This window comes from Eleutherodactylus coqui, chromosome 6 (genome assembly GCF_035609145.1).
Source record: "Eleutherodactylus coqui strain aEleCoq1 chromosome 6, aEleCoq1.hap1, whole genome shotgun sequence".
NCBI lineage: Eukaryota > Metazoa > Chordata > Amphibia > Anura > Eleutherodactylidae > Eleutherodactylus > Eleutherodactylus coqui.
This window is the reverse complement of record NC_089842.1, coordinates 125556925-125576739: the sequence shown is the minus strand read 5'-3', so window position 1 is coordinate 125576739 and position 19815 is coordinate 125556925. Positions and strand designations below refer to the sequence as shown.

Genomic DNA, 19815 nt, shown 5'->3' with positions numbered 1-19815 from the left:
TCCTGCCCCCTCTCCGCCTCTCTCCTCCTTCGGCCCCCGTCCAGTGCAAATAGTGCTGAGGGGCGGAGAGGGGGTGGGAGCTCAGTGACCTGCTTCCGACTCTTCCAGCCTCCTCCCCCTGCAGAGAGAGACGCCGTATTTCGGCCGGCGTGAATACCCAGCTGATATACGTTCGTCTGAATAAGCCCTCAGATTGTAAGCTGCATGGCTCCGGTATTTGTGTCATTGCCTATAACATTTTATAATTGTGGTTTATCGCTCACAGAAGCCGCTGCGGTCTCTGACCTACATTGTGAATTGTTTTGAATATTACTTTGTAGGAATTTCCACTGACACTGGCGCTTCTCTGAACATTTACACTTGGGCGCACTCACATGGGGATATGTGCCCTGCGTAATATGCGGTACTAAAAGCCCATTGATTTCTATTGGGCCACTCACACATCTTTTTTTTTAATGCGTGTGGAAAAATAACACAGCATGTCCTATTTTGGTTGTAGCACGCAAAAATATAGGATGTAACATGCGCAGTAAATGTATTACGCCTGTTAAAAATGAAAAATATGCAGCCCCTATACGTGTGAGTGAACCCTTAGAGTGTGGACGGGGTTTGTAATACCTAAAAGCTTTGTAGCTGGCACTAGAAACTTGTGACTGTTGGCAAACTATTAGTTCAGTGCATCAGTAAGGGCCTCCATCACGCTGGCATAATCATAGTTTTGCTCATGAGATGTCTGAGCGTCAGCGATGTTTTTTTTTTTTTTTTTGTTTTGTTTTTTTTTGCAAAAACATCACTGCCACTTGTGATTTTGTTTTGCGTGTTTTTATTGTGTTTTTTTTTTTTTTCTTTTTTGGTCGATAGACAGGAGTTTCTAATGTTAAAAATATATTGCATCGCATGAAAATCGCAAGTTTGTGCTTTGCAATGCGATAAAAAGGAGGTTCCATACGGAAACATGGGAGATAGTTTTAAAAATGACAGCATGTTCTATCTTTCTGCATTTTTTTTTTTTAATTCCACATTGCATGAGTGAAAACATCGCAAATGGGAGTGAAATATAGATGAGCGAGTATACTCGCTAAAGGCAATTGCTCGAGCGAGCATTGCCTTTAGCGAGTATCTCCCCCGCTCGAGACTGCAGGTGCCGGCAGCGGGCACGGAGCTGCGGGGGAGAGCGGGGCAGAACGGAGGGGAGATCTCTCTCTCCCTCTCTCCCTCCTGCTGACTGCCGCTACTCACCACTCCCCCGCGCCGGCACCCGAACCTTCTGTCTCGAGCGGGGGAGATACTCGCTAAAGGCAATGCTCCCTCGAGCAATTGCCTTTAGCGAGTATACTCGCTCATCTCTAGAGTGAAACTATTGTAAATCATTGGTTTCATAACTCTGCATTTTTAATCACTCTCGTATTGCTCAAAGAACGTGTGATTTTTATCGCCAGTGTAAAGGTTCTCTAGGGCCTCATGCTCCCAGCAAGGAGTTTCCTGGCACTTCATATAGTGCCAAGTGCTTTTGTTGCGGTATATATATATAATCTCCATTAGAATACTGCATCAGTTTTTTTTTTCTGTTGGGTTTGGATTAAATTAGATGCAGTACCCTACAGAAGTCAATGGGTGCCTACAAGAGTGCTATGGTTATAACTAAGGTTATGCAGAGTTCATATATGGCCATTTTGAGAATCTTCACTAAGTCTCCAAGTGCTGAGGCTCCTTTTAACCTGGGCATCAGCAGGGGGTCACATCTTCAGCACCTATATTGGCAGCTCACAATCGTGTGTTCCTCCATTTTGAGCGTGTGTGCGTGTGTGCGTGTGTATAAGAGATGTCAACGTGGCAAAGCCCTTCACATTGTGATACTTGAGCAGCCGGTCATGGCAGGCTGGGTGTTTCTTACATAAAAAGAAGGGGTTATATATATTCAGACCCCTTATATAATCTCGAACTTCAGATCCTACCTCTAAACTAATCCTGTATATTTATATCAGACCCCAGACAAAACCCCTTTTTATTATATACAGCTCTCAGACCAGACTCCCTCAATATACTCAGACTCCCAAACTGTCATATTATTTCAGACCCTAGTTAAGACAAAAAAAAAATATTCAGCTCCCTGACCAAACTGTATATTACTCTCCTCACTCCCAATTATAAGGGCTGCCGACTTGAATTTTCCTTTTTTTTTTGTTGACAATTTATTCAAAAATTACAGACTGCCAATGTTCTTTAGAGACACATTGGAAAACCATAATGCATAATAGATTGGGTGATACATACTTATAGGTCAGAACCTGATATGGACTTATTACCAGTATTTACTGTGAGCTGTAAAATGATAATTACAGTCCTGTTCACCAGCCTCAGATATGACGCATCTTTTATTTATTTTCATGGGCACTAAAAATAAAGTGTCCTATCTTTACGGGCTGTCCAAGAATTTCTGGACAGTTGATAACCCTGCTGCCCCTTTTCAGCTCTGGACATCACTGCGCTGGGTCTTAGCAGTGGTCCAGCATCAGGATATAGTATATACATCCACATACTGGGTCCTTGTGCTGCATAGAGTCTACACCAAGTGTAGCGGCACTTGGAGCCAAGAGTGAGGAGGGTATGCATACAAATCGCTCATTATTATTCAATAAATAAGGAATCCCCCCACACACACACCCTCCTGTCCCATTTGTGGCCTCCCGCCCCATCTATAGGGTAAAAACCATATATTACAGAATGACTAGGTGAGTTGACATGTCTGATATTTATATACACTATAGTTTTCAACCAAATAGATCAGATCTTCGGGTCCTTTGTAAGCAAGACTGTACTGAGACCGAATTGGTACTTGAAACATATTACATAATATTAGCTGATTTTGCACTTGTTTCACTAAGCTTTGTTTATTAACAAAAAAGGTGTGTTCTACTTTTTGAAATTTAGTGTTGGACAATATTCCTGTAACCTCTTCAAGACTACAGATTTTTTTTTTTCTGACTTTTTTCATCCCTGACTTGCAAGAGCTATAATTTTTTTGTTTTTCTGTCTACATAGCTGTATATGGCTTACTTTTTACAGGATTATTTTTCACATGCGCGTAGTTCCGCTGCGTAAAAAGCATCCATTCGGCCCATCTGGGCGCTTTTACGCTGGCGGCTGCATAGACTCCTATGGGAGTCTCGTCCCCCGCCCTCCCATTGCTGGCTGCAACAAGGGGCATAGAGGGGGGGCGAGAGCTTAGCACATTAGCTCCCACCCTGTCCCACCTCCTCCCCTTGCTGAGAGACAGCGAGGGGTAGACAGTTTAGCACAGCTGAACTGTCTCCCGCACCCCCGCCCAAGGGCATTGCGGGCTCGGTGTATATGCGCCTGCCCAGGGCTCTCTGAACGGGCGCACAAATGTTATATTTGTGCGCCCATTTATGCGTTGTATTTTTTTGATGTACTGAAAAACTTTTAAACCTTTTTAATTGGGGGGGGGACCCAAAATTGCAACAATTCCCATGCAAACCCATAAGCACTTGGCACTCGCTCCCCTCCATCTGGCTATTTTATGCCTGGCGAGCTTTGACTGCGGTATCTAAATAGTTAACAAGAATGGTCGGCCAGCTCTGATCACAGTCATTGTCAGCAGCTAACAGCTGACACCCACCCGGTACAGAGTGAACAACCACTTCCGGGTCTGCTCAGTACACCCTTCATGACCATATGATATATATTTAGATTGTGCAGTTGGAAAGGGATTAAAGAGAAGGGGCGTAACTTCAGCAAATTAACCAGATTGTTGTTTAATAAAATGTCCATAACTTTTCTTATTTAATTTGTAAACTTTTTGTAGAAATTCATCATTTCTCAAGATCTCTGCTTGTTGTCATTCAATACAAATATTTATTAATTACTTCCAGGGAATAAAAATGTATTGCGCTCATGCGATGGACACGTAGATGTCTGACTCGTTACAATATACGAAACGGATGTCGGAACAGGACAGAGATTTGTTCTGCTTTGAGAAGTATTGGATCTATATGGCCTTTATAAAGCGTATCTGCATGTACAATGGTTGTAGGCTATTTAGTGTGCTATTCCATTCTTGGTTTGTATGCTGAAGCCATGTGAATATGGAAGCCATTATAAATGTAATGGTGCCCCAGGGGAAAACGCTATAAATCTTCATATTACAAAGATAATGACAGCATGCACATCTTCTACACCAATTTCCGAGATATTAAATTATCAAAAATTATAGTTCTCACTGACCTTCGGAAATTTCCACTTTCCCCTTTTATTTCTTGACCCCCATGAACCGATGGGACTGATTATTGAGATTCCTATATACATTATAGTAACAAACAAATATGCAAGCTTTCGTAAAGATCAGGAATCAGTCCTTGGGTGATTTGTCCTGCAACGCCCCAAAAGTATCTTTAAGATGTGCCAATCTTATCATACAGTTCTAAGATATCTAAATTTTAAGACCTTATTAATACACCTGTCCCAGAGCTTATCAGTAAAGGAGCTGGAAACCCCATAAGGTAAGGGGTGGGGTACTGGAGTGAGCGCGCCATTACATTGCAGTCATGACCGCCATGCCTTCCGCAGTAGCTAATAATACTGCCGTGTGGCTTCTCTCACTGTGGATTTCCTGAATCGGTAGTTTCCACCTCATGGTGCACTGTATACACAGCGAGCTCTGCATTTCCTGTAACAAGCGAATTAAGTTTACAGGCTTCCATTTTTAGTATCATCCTCATATATTCTGATCGTGCACAGGAAGCCAATGGTATCATGGAAGAGGAACCGGGGGCTGCTGTGCAAGTGAAACCAAAGCCTTGACACCCTATTACCACAAACTGTGCCAAATCTTGCAGTACTTTACCTGCAGTCTGGGGTTCTATAGGGCTAAAAAAGCATACAAAATAGCAGCAGTGTAATGAATTTTTGGAGTGAAGGATATTTCTAATTACAGTGGGATGGATTTGTTATTATAAAGGGCGCAAATTGTACCCAACAACGGCTTACATATTTTAGGGCCCTTTTACACACACCGAGAAATCAAACGATAATTCATTCGCCCAGTTTATGCATGCCTAAAAACCTGAAGAAGAATCGACCGGTGTAAACAGGCAGTCATTCATCTGTGAACGACTGCCTGTTTACTGTGACTAGAGGTGGAAGATCCCTGACCCGCTCCTCTTCCATTCACTATAGATGATCATTCCTGTGTAAAAGGTAAAAGCACAAACTATTATTGCTGGGATGACCTGTCGGGCATGTATGCCTGATAGGTCATCCTGTGTTCAAAGGCCCTTCAGCCCAATGTCCCTGGGCAGATTTGATTTGGGGCACCTGCATGAGAGAGCCACAAATCAAGCCGCCCATAGGGATGCATTACAAAACATCCGCGGGAAAGCAGTAGATTAAAAAAAATAATAAAAATTGCGCTGTGCATGCGTTTGGCACGTTGCTGGCACGTCCAGATGCATCTGCCGTACTGAAGAAAGAAGATCCGCCTGTCACAGAGGAGACCTGCGTTGGGTCTGGACAGGAAGAATGGGTTTTTTTCTGTCCATGTCTGCAGGCACAGCTGAATTCCACTGCGGGATTCAACAGGGGAATCCGTGCGTGCAAGTGGACATTGGGCCTTAGAGCTCCGGTACTGGTGTATCTTGACGCCACCAGGAAGAAAGAAGACCTGGCGTGTTGAAAAAAGACGCCACCAGGAAGAAAGAAGACCTGGCGTGTTGAAAAAAGACGCCACCAGGAAGAAAGAAGACCTGGCGTGTTGAAAAAAGACGCCACCAGGAAGAAAGAAGACCTGGCGTGTTGAAAAAAGACGCCACCAGGAAGAAAGAAGATCTGGCCAGCACAGAGGTGGAGTCAAGATTGACAGGAGGGGTGACATCCACTGTACATGATTGGTTGCAGAGTGGGATGGGCTGCAGATCCTGGCAGCCCACTAAGAAAGGATTTCTGCCCTAGCTGCAAGGTCCTTCCCCGTCGGCCGGCCAGAAGCTGTTCTTGCAATTACATACCGTGGCCCCAGCTGCAGGCAGGCAGCCGCAGCACCACAGCGCCGTGAAGCTCCTTCCCCGGATGCGCCCCATTCACCGCAGAGGGGCGGGGGGCGTCAGCAGGTACACCACAGCGGCGTGAAGCGCCTTCCCTGCAGGTGCTGCAGCACAGTGCCCAGAGCGCCGTGGGACAAAGACTGAAACCCAGCGTTTGCAGCGTACCGCAGTAGGAGGGGGAGACCTGGGAGCGCGGCAGTGAGTACCGGCAGAGGACAACACAGTGGCACCCGGCGCTGGCAGAGTACCTACCGCAAGAGGACGACAACAGGGAGCCCATAGAGCGCAGGGAGACAGTCGCTCACTGCTGCAGGGAGCCCACAGCGGTGGGGGGCTCTGAGTGACAGCCAGCGCACACACGCACAGCACAGCCAACACACATTGAGGCCGGGGAGGACCGTCACACGGCTGTGAACAAATTCATCCAAGAACCTTCCAGGACGTTCAATTCTTGCACCAATCGGGAGCTTGGGGTGTGACAAGGGCATTCCTCCATGGAAGCCTTGTCAAACCCCTAGCTTCCAGTGACGTCAAGATACACCAGTACCTAGGGCTCCTTCACACTGGCTGGTGCGTTATCTGGTTGTGATTCACAGCCCATTATCGCACTTGCCAACTTGTGAAAGTCCCACAGGTGTGATGCTTTCTCATGTGAAAACAGCGTCACATCACTGCAGGGATGAAGGGAATCCCTGCTGCGGCTGTCACAGTTCTCCAGTGATTTCAATCTCATGCAGGTACGGACGACATCAAGAAAACTCGGGGAGATGAGTGAGTTAGTAACCAGCGACCTAAAACAGAGAACCGGAAGTCTAAGTCTCTAGTGTCCATTTTCCTTTGGCACTCTAGACGTCTCTTGGTTCATAGGGCCAGGCTACTTTACACTAGAAAGCAACGAGACGATGTACTGCACTTCACAAGGTGATCCATTCTATGGGGAATCTCTCTATTTTTAGTAGAGAAATTACGGGTAATTTACAAAAGGAGTTATGGGTAATTTTAAAGTGAAACAAAGTGACAAAATTAAAGTCTTCAAACGCGGCATAGACAGATTGGAGCCAAGTTCATATCTCGCCACACAACATTATCATATGATATAAGGTGCATTGAAATGTTAGCATACATAGATTAGTATGGGGCCCCTATGCTTGTGGGGACCCTGGGCAAGTGCCCATCAGGCCCATGCGTTTAGATGGCACTGTGCATAGTATTGTATCGCGGTGCCATGCAGGAAATCCTTGCTCATGTGTATGACCCCATTGAAAAGAATGGGGTTCATATTTGTGACATAAATTTCGTGCAATTTTTCTTGCCCGTGTGAAGGCAGCCTTAGGTTAGGGCGTCACAGCGACTTTGGCTGCAAATGGCTGTGTGAAGTCAAGGTTTTATTCTGTGTGTTAGACACTTTTTGCACTTTGCTTGACAAGGGGATGTGACTTTGTGGGAAAAGGGTGTCATTGTGAAGTCAATGGAAACCGTCCAATCCGCGGCCTTTCTGCAGTTGCCATTGCGGAAAGGTTGCAGATTCTGCATCATCGCTTAGCAACTGCGTAGGAAAAAACATTTTTTAAAAATCTGTACTGCGCATGTCCAACAGCGAACGGCCGGGTCCATCCGCAGTACAGATGAAAAACAGAAAAGGCAGGTATGTAGAGTCACCGGCTGCTGTCAGGGTCGGATTTGCTGCAGGCTCCCACATGCAAAATTGGACCCCCTTTGTGTGCACCCGGCCTAATAGTGTGACAGTTCAAACATACAGTCTTAAAATGAGCCCGATTTATCAAGAGTGGCTTATGCTGAATGATAAATCTGGTGCATCTTTGGACCCTTCGAACTTTATGCCTTTCTAACTTGTTTGCCTTTTTGCACCAAAATGTTAATTTTTTTTCTGTAATGAAGGGGTGAAATCCATGGCAAATCCGCATCATTTACAGAGATCCATTCCACCCGACCAAATGTAGTCTATAATTCAGAATTAGTTCTTGAGTTGTTCCCTTTGTGGAATTCCTAATTCCTCTTGTCTTTTCAGCCATTGCAATACTAAAACGCCCTGCCCACAGGCCATGATGGAAATTGACCTTTTTTGCAGCCGATGGAGAGCCACAGGTTGGGTCCTGATGTGTTCAGTAATGATCCTTGTAGTGCAAGATTTTCTGGTACTCTTGCTGACTACACTGTCACCCTGTATCATCAGTAACCAGATAAGGATGCAACATTGGCCCAGCTGGCCTAGTGTGGCTTGATTTCTGGTCATGTGTCAGATATTTTAACTCTCTCCTGCAGATGCCTCTCTGATGAGTGCTGTTTATTTGATGACTGTCATTGCTGATGAAAACTAGAGTGAGCCAAGAGGGAGTGCTAACGTGTCAGCAGCTGCCGGGAGACAGTCCTGCACAAGGCTTCATAATGTGTGCAATGACGGTGACTCACTGAGGGGGCAGAGGTATATGCAAAATTTGCCCCAATATATGGTTTATGGGCTGTATGAAGAGGGGGACCCTCTGCATGTTTTGTGGGGTGGAGGAGGGCTCCTTTGTACTCTTTTCTGTAAGATACGTGATACATTTTGTTCTCTGCACATTTCTGCTGACCTGCCACCTACGTTCTGAGTGCTAGTGCCAGGCCTCAGAATATATCTGCAGATGACGACGGAGAATGTGGTTTAAAGAAGAGGAACCGTAAGCTGAAATTTCCTCCAATCTGCAAAATCCATTACTGCTGAACAAGCATCGGACACAGGAAAGACAGGATATGAGAACTCCTGTATGCACTGGAATGCTGTATACAGTGGTGCCTAAAAGTTTGTGACCCCAACAGTGTTCCATATTTCTGCTTATATTCGACCTAAAACTACATCAGAGTTTCACAATCAGATAAAAAGAACTGAATTAAACAAATAAGTCAAAAATATTTAGACTTGGTCATCTATTTATTGAAAAAATTATCCAATATCACATTTCTGTGAGTGGTAAAAGTATGTCAATCTTTGCTTTCAGTATCTGGTGTCACCCCCCCCCCCCTCCCCCCTCGATTACTGGAAAAGTTTAAATGCAGTTATCATTACTTTATCCTATACACGGATTCGGAGGGATTTTAGCCCATTCCTCCTTACAAAACAGCTTCAGCTCTGTTATGTTGGTGAGTTTCCTCCCATGAACTGCTCAATTCAGGTCCTTCCATAGCATTTTTATAGGATTAAGGTTAAAGGGGTTTCCCAGGGAGAATACTATTGAAGATTCTCAGGATAGGTCATCAATAGTTGATTGGCTGGGGTCCGTTGCTCGGGATCTCAACCAATCAGCTGATTGTGCGCCCACTGACAGCGCTGCAATTACACAGTATTTTCCTTGGTAAACCACTTTTAACCTTTTCCAATCCACATCTTCCTACCTTCTGATTGAAGCTTGTACAGCTCCAACGTCAGAATATGTCCGACAGGGTATTCTTACCGTTTATTGCCAGCCACTCATCTGTCAGAGCTTTTCTGGTGCATGCACACTGGCTTTAGCCAGCAGATGGCACCGTTGTATAACAGCAAAAAGAGAAAGTCTTTTAGGAAACCCTGAACCCAAAATTGGATTGGAAAGGGTTAAGCCTCTGACTTGGCCATTCCAAAACTATAAAGTAGTTTTCCAGGCAGTGCCAGGCTAGATTGGGGTCAGAGTGCAAGCCACTGTTCTGACCCCTGTGTAGTGGCCTACGCTAGTAATTCCAGACAAAGTTGTCATTAAAATCAATGGGAGCTACGCCTGCAATTATGTGCGCCGGCTACTATGCGGGTCAGAGCAGTGGCTTCAACTCCAACCCCAATCTATCCCTGCACTGACAACCGATGCTGCCTGGAAAACTCTTTAACTTCATTCTCTTGTAGAACAATCTGTGTGCTTTGGGTCATTGTCTTGCTGCATGACCCACGTTCTCTTGAGATACAACTCTCCTGACATTTTCCTTAGAATTTGCTGGTATAATTCAGAGTTCAGTGTTCCATCAATGCTGGCAAGCCATCCTGGCCCAGATGCAGTAAAAAGGGCCCAAACCATGATACTACCATCACCATATTTCACATAGTATTAGGTTTTTATGCAGTAATGTACGTCTTTCTCCAAACATAACTCTTCTCATTTAAAAAAAGCTCTAGAAATCTATAGGGGCACGTTAAACCATGGCTGCAACATACAGTAGAAGCAGAAACCAAGAGAGGAGCATTCTGAGAGGTAGGAACCCAATTTTCCCAGGCTAAGATTAGACCACCTGGTATTAGCGTTAGGACCGATCTGAGAGCTTGGTCACCTGGATGTTGGTAGATGGGCAATGTAATTCGATCGAATTATATATCAAGAACCTTGTATTATTTAATGTGGTTGGAGTATTGATTATAGATATGTATACCTCTGATAGTAAACTTATTTTGCGTGCTGTGGCCATCTTTGGTTTCGAAGTCTAAAATATTTTGACTCATTTGATTTGATTCTCTTTATCTACTTGAAGGACTTGTGTGAGAATCTGATGTAGTTTGAAGTCAAATAGAAATGTGGAATATTCTGAAAGGTTCACAAACTTTCAAGCACCACTGTACGTACCTATAGTAGAATGTACCAGTGGATATCTCTCTGCACTGTTACGCCCTATACAGGTACAACAGCCTTTCTGTGATTTTTGAGCGTCAGTGATGCTTTCCCTTTTTTTTTTATTAGAATACTCTCGTGTGGCATCGCTGCTGCCCGTGATAAAAGCGCACAATTTTTTTTTATATCACGAAAGTCAATAGGACTTTCTAATGTTAAAATTGCTTTGCAACCCCCTTTTTTGTGTTGCCATGCGATTAAAAAGGAGTCTCCATAGGGAAACATGGGGATTTAAAAAAGACACACATTGCAGAAAGATGGAACATGCCGCGATTTCTAGTTGTCTCAACATCTCATCAATGAAAAGATGGGAAGGAAATCAGAGGCAAAATCTGCTGTTGTGAACATGTATAAGATATTGGTGCAGGAAGAGGGGGTCAATATATGATGATTACGCTTTCATGCACAGCTGTCCATTTCCAGTATGCTGTCTTTTAGAGCTAGGTGGGATTGTGTACACTAGTTATAATTGTAAGAAACCCATAGCTATGGGAAATATTAAGAATTTACTCAATCTAGATGTAGACAAAATAATTCCCATTCACTGACAGCAAGCGCAAGATCTTGAATTGTGATGGATTGCAACTCAAAGTGCATTAGAAAGATCCAAACCTTTTTAGCAATATATTATAATTATTGAATTCTCTAGCATTATATACAGACATCGGAGTCTGGTGAACATCCTGTGAGCTGGAACATATGACATATTGTAACGGAAGGGGCTGTGTATTATACAGGAAAGACTCCAACATTCCTTGCAGACCTGGAGAGACTCAGGCAGGATACAGATAAAGTTGAGAACCTGGAGAAATATGTTGGATTTCTGCCTGAACGTCACATATCACAGCCTGTTCCAGTGTATTGTATGTAAGAAGGTTGGAAAAATTGCATCAGTTGTGAAGGGCGAGGTTAATTGTGTCCCCTGCCTCACTTTCTGCTGCATGAATGGTTTGAATGCATTTACCTGCTGTTTTAATACTCCATCTTATGTCAAACTGTGCTAGTAACATGAAATACCCACTTTTTGATTGCTCTGTCAAGCATTTTGTATCAGCAGTTATCTTCCTCTGAACAATTTCACAATCTGAGGCACTTTGGGGTCTCATATGAGAGACACCAAAAATTCCACAATTTTGTTGATGACTACAAAGATCAGTGATGGAATAGAGCATCCTAATGTAATTATTGAGTCACGGTGTACATGCATTAACGATCCTGAGTTACATCCTGTAGATCTTTTTTATTATAAAAGTGAAAAACATAATGACAAGAACATAAATATGGCTCACTTGGCATAAGACATAAACATAAAACAAAAACAAATCATCACTTATTAACTGTACTTTGCCTTACTGCAGGACAAAGGGACAAAAGCAAAAGGTCCATCTGGTCCAAACAATACACACAGCACACTACACTGACCTGCACTCCAAAACTACACTCACTCATACTCGCCAATACATATACGCTACATACTACATATAACAATATACCCACATGTAAGAAAACATCCCTAACTCACAGGATCCAGCCTGAAATCCCAAAAAGAAGAAAGAAAATATGACTAATAACCAAAATTCCAGCCAAAACAATTATATAATAACAATAATACTAATAACCAAAAGTAATAATAATAACCAGAACAACCCAATACCCTTCTTTTTTGGTCTTTTTTTTTTTTATTTTATTTTTTTTTCTATTTATATTTATATTTATATTTATATATATATATATATATATATATTTTTTTTTTGTGTGATGCCCACCACCTAAAGAATAGAACCTTACATAATCCTAAACTAACCCTACAACCAGACCAAACCACCCCCCCCCCCCCCCCACACACACACAAAACAAACCCCTATGGTGCAGCCTGGGAGCCACGCCTGCATCCCAAGTCCATGCTCAATGTTCATTGTCCGGGACATGTCAAGCTACGGCTGAGGCATAAATCCCCCACCTCCCCCCAATAAACCCCCACCCAACCTATCTATAACCCCTAACCCTATATACAAAACAAAACATATAACATCTCATACTACATAACTACAAACCAACACTACACATTAATACCTGAAAGCCTAAGGTTCAGTTACCTGCAGCCGTACATACTTTATCTTTGACCGAAAACAAAAAATCTACTAGTGTCACACACAGCCCTCCACCAGGACTGGATATGATAAGCCGGGCACCGACCAAATAGAGAAAAACTATCCCTATAGTTAATATGTACCTACAATGTCCCTACTCCTTCCCTAAAACTTACCCTCAGAGAAAACTGTCCCTACCTCTCCCTATTCTGTTCCTACAAAGACCCTAACAATAAGAAAACTGTCCCTAACGAAAGACAAACCCTCTCCATAGGAGAGAGGCCTTAGTCGTGCCCAACCTCTCATAATCCAGAGAGAGCACCTTCACCAGGTCACCCAGGATGTTCCTATTCACCTTATCCATGGGGAGGATTTTCTCTTCCGTCGAAACTAGACACTGTGCGTTCCAAATGTGAAACCTGACCACTAGGCTGACTAAGAATAAAGTGCACCGGTCCCTGCCACCAAGGTCCCCGAATGCCCCATAGACCCATTCCGCATACGAGAGGCGTGCCAACCTGGGCCAACCAATGGAGGCTCCCACCCGATTGTATACCTCTGTATTAAAGGGACACTGAAGCAGGAAATGCTCCATGCTTTCCAGCACGTTGCTGCACTCCTGGCGGGGACAACCCCTATCTACCAGCGGCCTGCTCTTCAAGTTGCCCCTTACATACAGTCTCCCATGGAAACAGCGCCAAGTCAAGTCCCAAAACTTCAAGGGGATCCTGTCAGAATTCAATAAACGTAACCCTCTCTCCAGGTCCCGACTTGGGCAGTCCTTGAGCGCCAGGGGCTTCTGGAAATGGGTCAACAGAACCCTCTTAGCGAGGAGTTTCCTTGACAGAGTTCTGATCTCCCACATCCCCAGACCCCACCGACGTATCATCTTCAGAACCACGGTAGCGTAAGCCGGAAGATGCCCGTGCGGCGTGCGAAGATCCTTCACTCGCCCTCCAGTCTCCCATTCCTGGAAGAAAGGCCGAAGCCATCCCCAACAGGAGAATACCCACGGAGGAGCCCTCTCTTGCCAGAGGTTGCCTATATTGATCTTAACAAATGTGTTTACAAGAAACACCACGGGGTTGACCATAGATAACCCCCCCTAGTCTCCTCGTGCGATATGTGACATCTCTCCTAATTAGGTTCAACCTGTTCCCCCACAACATTAGGAAGAACAGGTTGTAGACCCGGGTCCAGAGAGGCTCTGGCAAAATGCATACACTGCCCAGGTAGATGAATAAAGGGAGCAGGTATGTTTTGATCAGGTTAACCCTTTCCCGAAGGGTCAAAGACCAACCCTTCCACTGGGCCACCTTCTGAGTGGCACCATCGAGCCTGACCACCCAATTTTGTATGGGGTAATCTCCCCGGCCAAATTTGATGCCGAGAACTTTAGCAGAGTCCTGGGGCACTGGAAGGGTGTCCGGGAGACCAAATGTAGGATCTCCCCTTCCTAACCAGAGACTTTCGCACTTATCCCAGTTGATGCCGGACCCGGATGCTTCCGAGTAGCGATCCACCTCTGCCATCACGTACTCTGCCTCCCCCCTCGAGGACACAAAGACGGTGACGTCATCAGCGTATGCTACCACCCTGAGGGTGGCTTCCGGAACCGTCCGATCCATCCCGACCCCCGCCATAGGCCCACCATCAATCCTCCTAAGGAAGGGATCAATGGCAAACACATACAGCAAGGGGCTCAGAGGACAACCCTGACGGACGCCAGACCCAACCTCAAATGGGTGGCCGACCCAACCGTTCACTAGCGGGAAAGTCTCAGCCCCCGCATACAATGTCCTGAGCCAATTGACAAACCCCACTGGCAGGCCATATCTCAGAAGAACAGACCAGAGGTACTCGTGATTAACCCGATCAAACGCTTTGGCCTGATCCAAGGACAGCAGGTACCCCTCCCAGTGACCAGCCCTACCCTGCTCCACTGCCTCCCGAACACCTAGAACAGCACTAAAGGTGCTACAGCCTGGAACAGAGCAATGCTGGGCGCCCGAGAGGAGCCGGGGTGCAAGCTTGACCAGCCGATTAAACAGCACTATTGCCAGAACCTTCCTGTCCGTATTGAGAAGCGCTATGGGACGCCAGTTCTCAATACGGCTCGAGTCTTTACCCTTTGACAGAAGGATCAAAGCCGACCTCCTCATTGACTTTGGGAGAGTGTCCGAGGAAAGACACTCATTGAAAACCTCAGTCAAGAGGGGACTCAAGAGGTCCTTAAAGGTTTTATAATACTCAGATGTTAAGCCATCTGGTCCTGGCGATTTTTTTTTTTTTTTTTTTTTTTTTTTTTTTTTTTTTTTTATTTATTTATTTATTTATTTATTTATTTTTCTTTTTTTGAGCGCAAGCCCATCAATCGACAGTTTAACTTCCTCTATGTTGATCTCCTCTGTCAAAACATTAAGGGAGATGTCATCCCCTGGCTCAGGAACAGCTTCAGCCAGGAAAGCCGACATCACATCTCGATCTAGATCCCTCTTTCTCAAAAGGTGCGAGTAGAAGGATCTGATGACTTCCAGAATCCCTGATCTGGACCTGTTCAGAGATCCCGTACCGTCGATCAGTCCAGTGACAACTTTACGATTCACTGACATCTTGCAGTTTCTGTAGGGGTCGGGCGAGTGGTACTTCCCAAAGTCCCTCTCAAAAACCAAAGATGCGTGCCTATTATACTGGCACCCTTTGAGCAAAGACTTCACTCTGGAGATATCCTCTCGGCTACCTCCAGTCGAGACGAGGTGTTCGAGTTTCCTCCTCAGGCCCTGATAAAGACGGTACTTACTCAGGCTCCTGAGGCTAGAGAGCTGGTGGAAGAACCTCGCCGCCCTGATCTTGAGCATCTCCCACCACTCTGACTTACTGCTACAAAGATCCAGTAATGGTACCTGGCTCTGCAGAAAATCCTCAAAAGACTGTCTTATCTCTGCTTCCTCCAGCAGTGATGAATTCAGCCTCCATAAGCCTCTGCCCATCCGGGGGGTCTCTGCAACATTCAGGGAAAACAAAATCAGACAGTGGTCAGAGAACTCCACCTCAACAACAGATACTGGTGAAGAGATGGCTTCCTCCTTCAAATAAAACCTATCTATTCTAGACCTGCACTCGCCTCTATAATAGGTGAACCCCGCGTGGCCTGGGGTGTGCCGGATGTGGACATCCACCAGGCGAGCTTCGCTAGCTATGCTATTAAGAGCGACGCTATCATAAGTCAGCTTGCCTAGGGAGCCTCCCCTGTCACGGGTCCTCGTGACTGCATTAAAGTCACCCCCAAAGATCACCTGCCGACTGGTAAAAAGGTACAGCTTGATCCTCATAAAGAGATCCTTGCGGTCCCGCTTGGCTTGGGGACCATAGATGTTGATTAGCCGAAGCTCTTGTCCCTTCATGAGAACATCCAGGATCAGGCACCTCCCTATTTCTAACTCTATAACCCGTCGGCATTCAACCGCTGCGGTAAAAAGTACCGCCACTCCGCTATATGGCTCGGCCGCAAGAGACCAGTAAGATGGACCAGACCTCCATTCCCTCCTTGCCTTATGCACAGCTGCCAAACTTGGCAGCCTGGTCTCTTGCAAAAACAAAATGTCGGCTTCAACGCGGCCGAGAAAATCAAAGGCCTCGAATCTAGCCATATCAGATTTAATGCTGGCAACATTAATGGATGCCAGCGTCAACGGAGTGGGTGCCGCCATCATTGGTGATTGAGTTAGATGGCTTTCTTCTTCCCACCCCCCTTCTCATCAGGGTCTGAGGATGACCCCTTGCCACGTTTCTTGGACACTGAAAGGTCCATGGCAAGGGGCTCCTCAACCTCGTCCTCCTTGCCACTGGGCTCTGGGCCAGCCCTCCCCCTGGAGGTCACCAAACCCCCACAAGAGGAAGGCTCAGCACCCCCTGTAGGCCCCACGCTTGTCCTAGACACCTCTGCCTCCTCCGAGGACGAGAGAGCTTGGTACCTGTTGGAGAGCCCAACAAGAGGAGAGTTTGGATTGCCTTCCTGCACCTGGCCCATTGCAGGGGAAGATTTCCCTTCCCTTTTTTTCATTTTCTTGGAGCCCTGCTTGCGCTTTTTCTTTTGCCACTCATCCTTGCCCTCACCCACACTTTCATAGTGGGAAGAATCTGAATAAGTGGCTTCCTCTTCCCTTCGGATCCTCCTGACCTCCTCATCCAGCTCCCTGTCCCCTGGAGCCTCAGCCACATGATTTGCGTCCAGAGCAGGGGCCAGCATTGACCCACCTGCCACCTGGGTTTTCACCAGCTCCCTGCCCCTTCCGCGCTTCTCTTGGCGCCTCAGCTTGGCTGCCCCAGCATGTTTGTTCTTCCTTGGCTCCTGGGCTCCCTCGCCTCTGCTGGTCCCCTCCCCTGCAGAAGCAACCTCACGGCTCTCCTCCGCTGGGGCCATGACCGCATTGGCGAAAGAGCGCGGACAGCGACTGAATGGGTGACCGAGGTCACCACACAGGTGACACCTGATCTCTGTACAAGATGCCGCAAGATGACCTACCTCGCCACACAGAGCGCACTTGATGACATTACAGGCTGCACTCAAATGTGTGGGGTCGCCGCACTTGTGACAGAGCTTCGGCTGCCCCTGGTAGAAGGCCAAGATACGATCCCTGCCAAGGAAGGCCGCGGATGGTATGTGGGCCACCGAATTCCCTGAACACTTTAGTTTCACCATAAACGTCCAGGCTCCGGACCAGATGCCGTGTTCGTCCCGGTTCTTATTGGGCATATATATCCACCACCTCTCCGTACCGACTTATCCAAGTCATGATATCGTAACAAGAGAGGGACTCGTTACGAGTCAAAACAGTAACTCTCTTGACTCCAGTCTGGCGGGTTACCACTTGTGCAGCGAAACCGCGCCAGCCGGGCTCGTCCTTCATCAACTCGTAGTTCCCCCAAAAGAGCTCGAGGCCCTCTGGGCGAACAAAGCTGATGTCAAACTCAGACGTGCCGTAAGGATGGATCAGGGCATAGATGTCATTTGCCCTGAAACCCATCTTCAGCAGAAAATCACAGAGGTGAGGAAAAAGAAAAAAACAAACATTCACTGAAAAAGCCAAAAATACCTGAAGGTCTGCAAAGCAGACACGGTCGCCATAGGCACGATCGCCATAAGGCAGGCACAATCGCCACCGGCACAATCGCCGTAGGGCAGGCGCAATGGCCTTAAGCCCTGAGGATATGTAGTCAGCCAGACAATAATGTGTGGAGGAGCAACTTGTTCCTGGCAAGCTAATATGCAGTCACCCACTCAACCCAGCCCAGAATGGGGAGGAGTGACTGCATATACTAAAAGCCTGCACATGTGAACGATACCAAAGATGTCAGCCATAGATAGGTGGTGACCCACCATACAGGATATCAACCCTGGCTGATATGACAGCGGGTTGCCCTGTATCTCTAAGGTGGGCCACACTGGCTGACATCTTGGGCTCCCCCACCAACTAGCAAACTACATACAAAAGTACTAATGCATACTGATAAAATGCGGGTGTTAGTACTGCATTTTGGCCAAAACGCATAGGCTGACGGACCGTCAGCCTATGCGTTTTGGCCAAAATGCAGTACTAACACCCGCATTTTATCAGTATGCATTAGTACTTTTGTATGTAGTTTGCTAGTTGGTGGGGGAGCCCAAGATGTCAGCCAGTGTGGCCCACCTTAGAGATACAGGGCAACCCGCTGTCATATCAGCCAGGGTTGATATCCTGTATGGTGGGTCACCACCTATCTATGGCTGACATCTTTGGTATCGTTCACATGTGCAGGCTTTTAGTATATGCAGTCACTCCTCCCCATTCTGGGCTGGGTTGAGTGGGTGACTGCATATTAGCTTGCCAGGAACAAGTTGCTCCTCCACACATTATTGTCTGGCTGACTACATATCCTCAGGGCTTAAGGCCATTGCGCCTGCCCTACGGCGATTGTGCCGGTGGCGATTGTGCCTGCCTTATGGCGATCGTGCCTATGGCGACCGTGTCTGCTTTGCAGACCTTCAGGTATTTTTGGCTTTTTCAGTGAATGTTCATCTTCAGCAGAAGCTCCACCACCTTACCCCTGGATGGACACGCGTCATTGCCCCTCCACTGAAGACGAGCCACATTCCTACGGCCAATGTCCTGCCCGGTTGTCGGCAGGGACCAAACGGTCTCCCCCCTTTGTTCTCGGAAGGCACCAAGACCATGTCTCTCCACCCAGAGAGACAAATCCACAGCTCTGCCCGCTACATTCATTGAGCTCTCCCCCCTCCTTAAGGCCTCCAGGAGACGCTGTTGCAAAACGCCGTCCCCAGAGCACAAAGACAAGGAGGACGCATCCCCCCTCCCTCCAGCGGCGACACTGGCATAACTTCTACCAGCTGTTGTCACCGCTGGAGGGGCGACTGGATCCTGACCCACCCCCTGACTACCCTCCGAAGCCCCACCCACCTGTACACAAGATGGCATACTAACTGGGGAACCAGGGACACCTGGAGTTCCCAGGGTCCTTGCAGGAACAGGGGCAACAGGGACAGGGGCAGCAGGGGTACCAACAGCCACATCCATTACCTCAATCGCCTCTCCATTAGCTGCTGGACCAGGACCCTTATTATTTTTACCCTCTTTTTTTTCCTTTTTGCCCAGAGGGCAAGTGCATGGCACCTCCAGTGGGTGGCTGGAGATGCACTTCAGCGGATTCAGAGTCTGACCTTTTAACATTTTTCCTTACTTTAGTTGCTGTAGCTCCGCCCACCTTAGCCACTCTGGGAGTTGTAGTTCCTTCAACTTCCCTTCCAGGAACAGGAGCATGTTTACCATGGGTGGGAGGATCGGTAGACCCGGCCACCACCCACTGCACCCCCTCTGCACCTGAAAGGCGCTTTAGGGACACAGGCGGGACAGCCAGGCCACCACAGGTGGGACCTGGTGCCGGATCACGCCCCCATTCCACTGGGACATGACCGACAGCACCAGCACCTCTGGAATGGCCGCGACCTTTTGCTTTCCCGACACTCTTTTCTACCTCCTTTACTCC

At 46.7% G+C, this 19815-nt stretch overlaps 1 protein-coding gene across 3 annotated transcripts in view; it reads left to right on the top strand.

The window, feature by feature from the left end:
* The window catches only part of RIN3 (Ras and Rab interactor 3), a 78225-nt gene that overhangs the window by 20515 nt on the left and 37895 nt on the right, over window positions 1-19815 (top strand). The gene's annotated exons all lie outside the window — the stretch shown is intronic.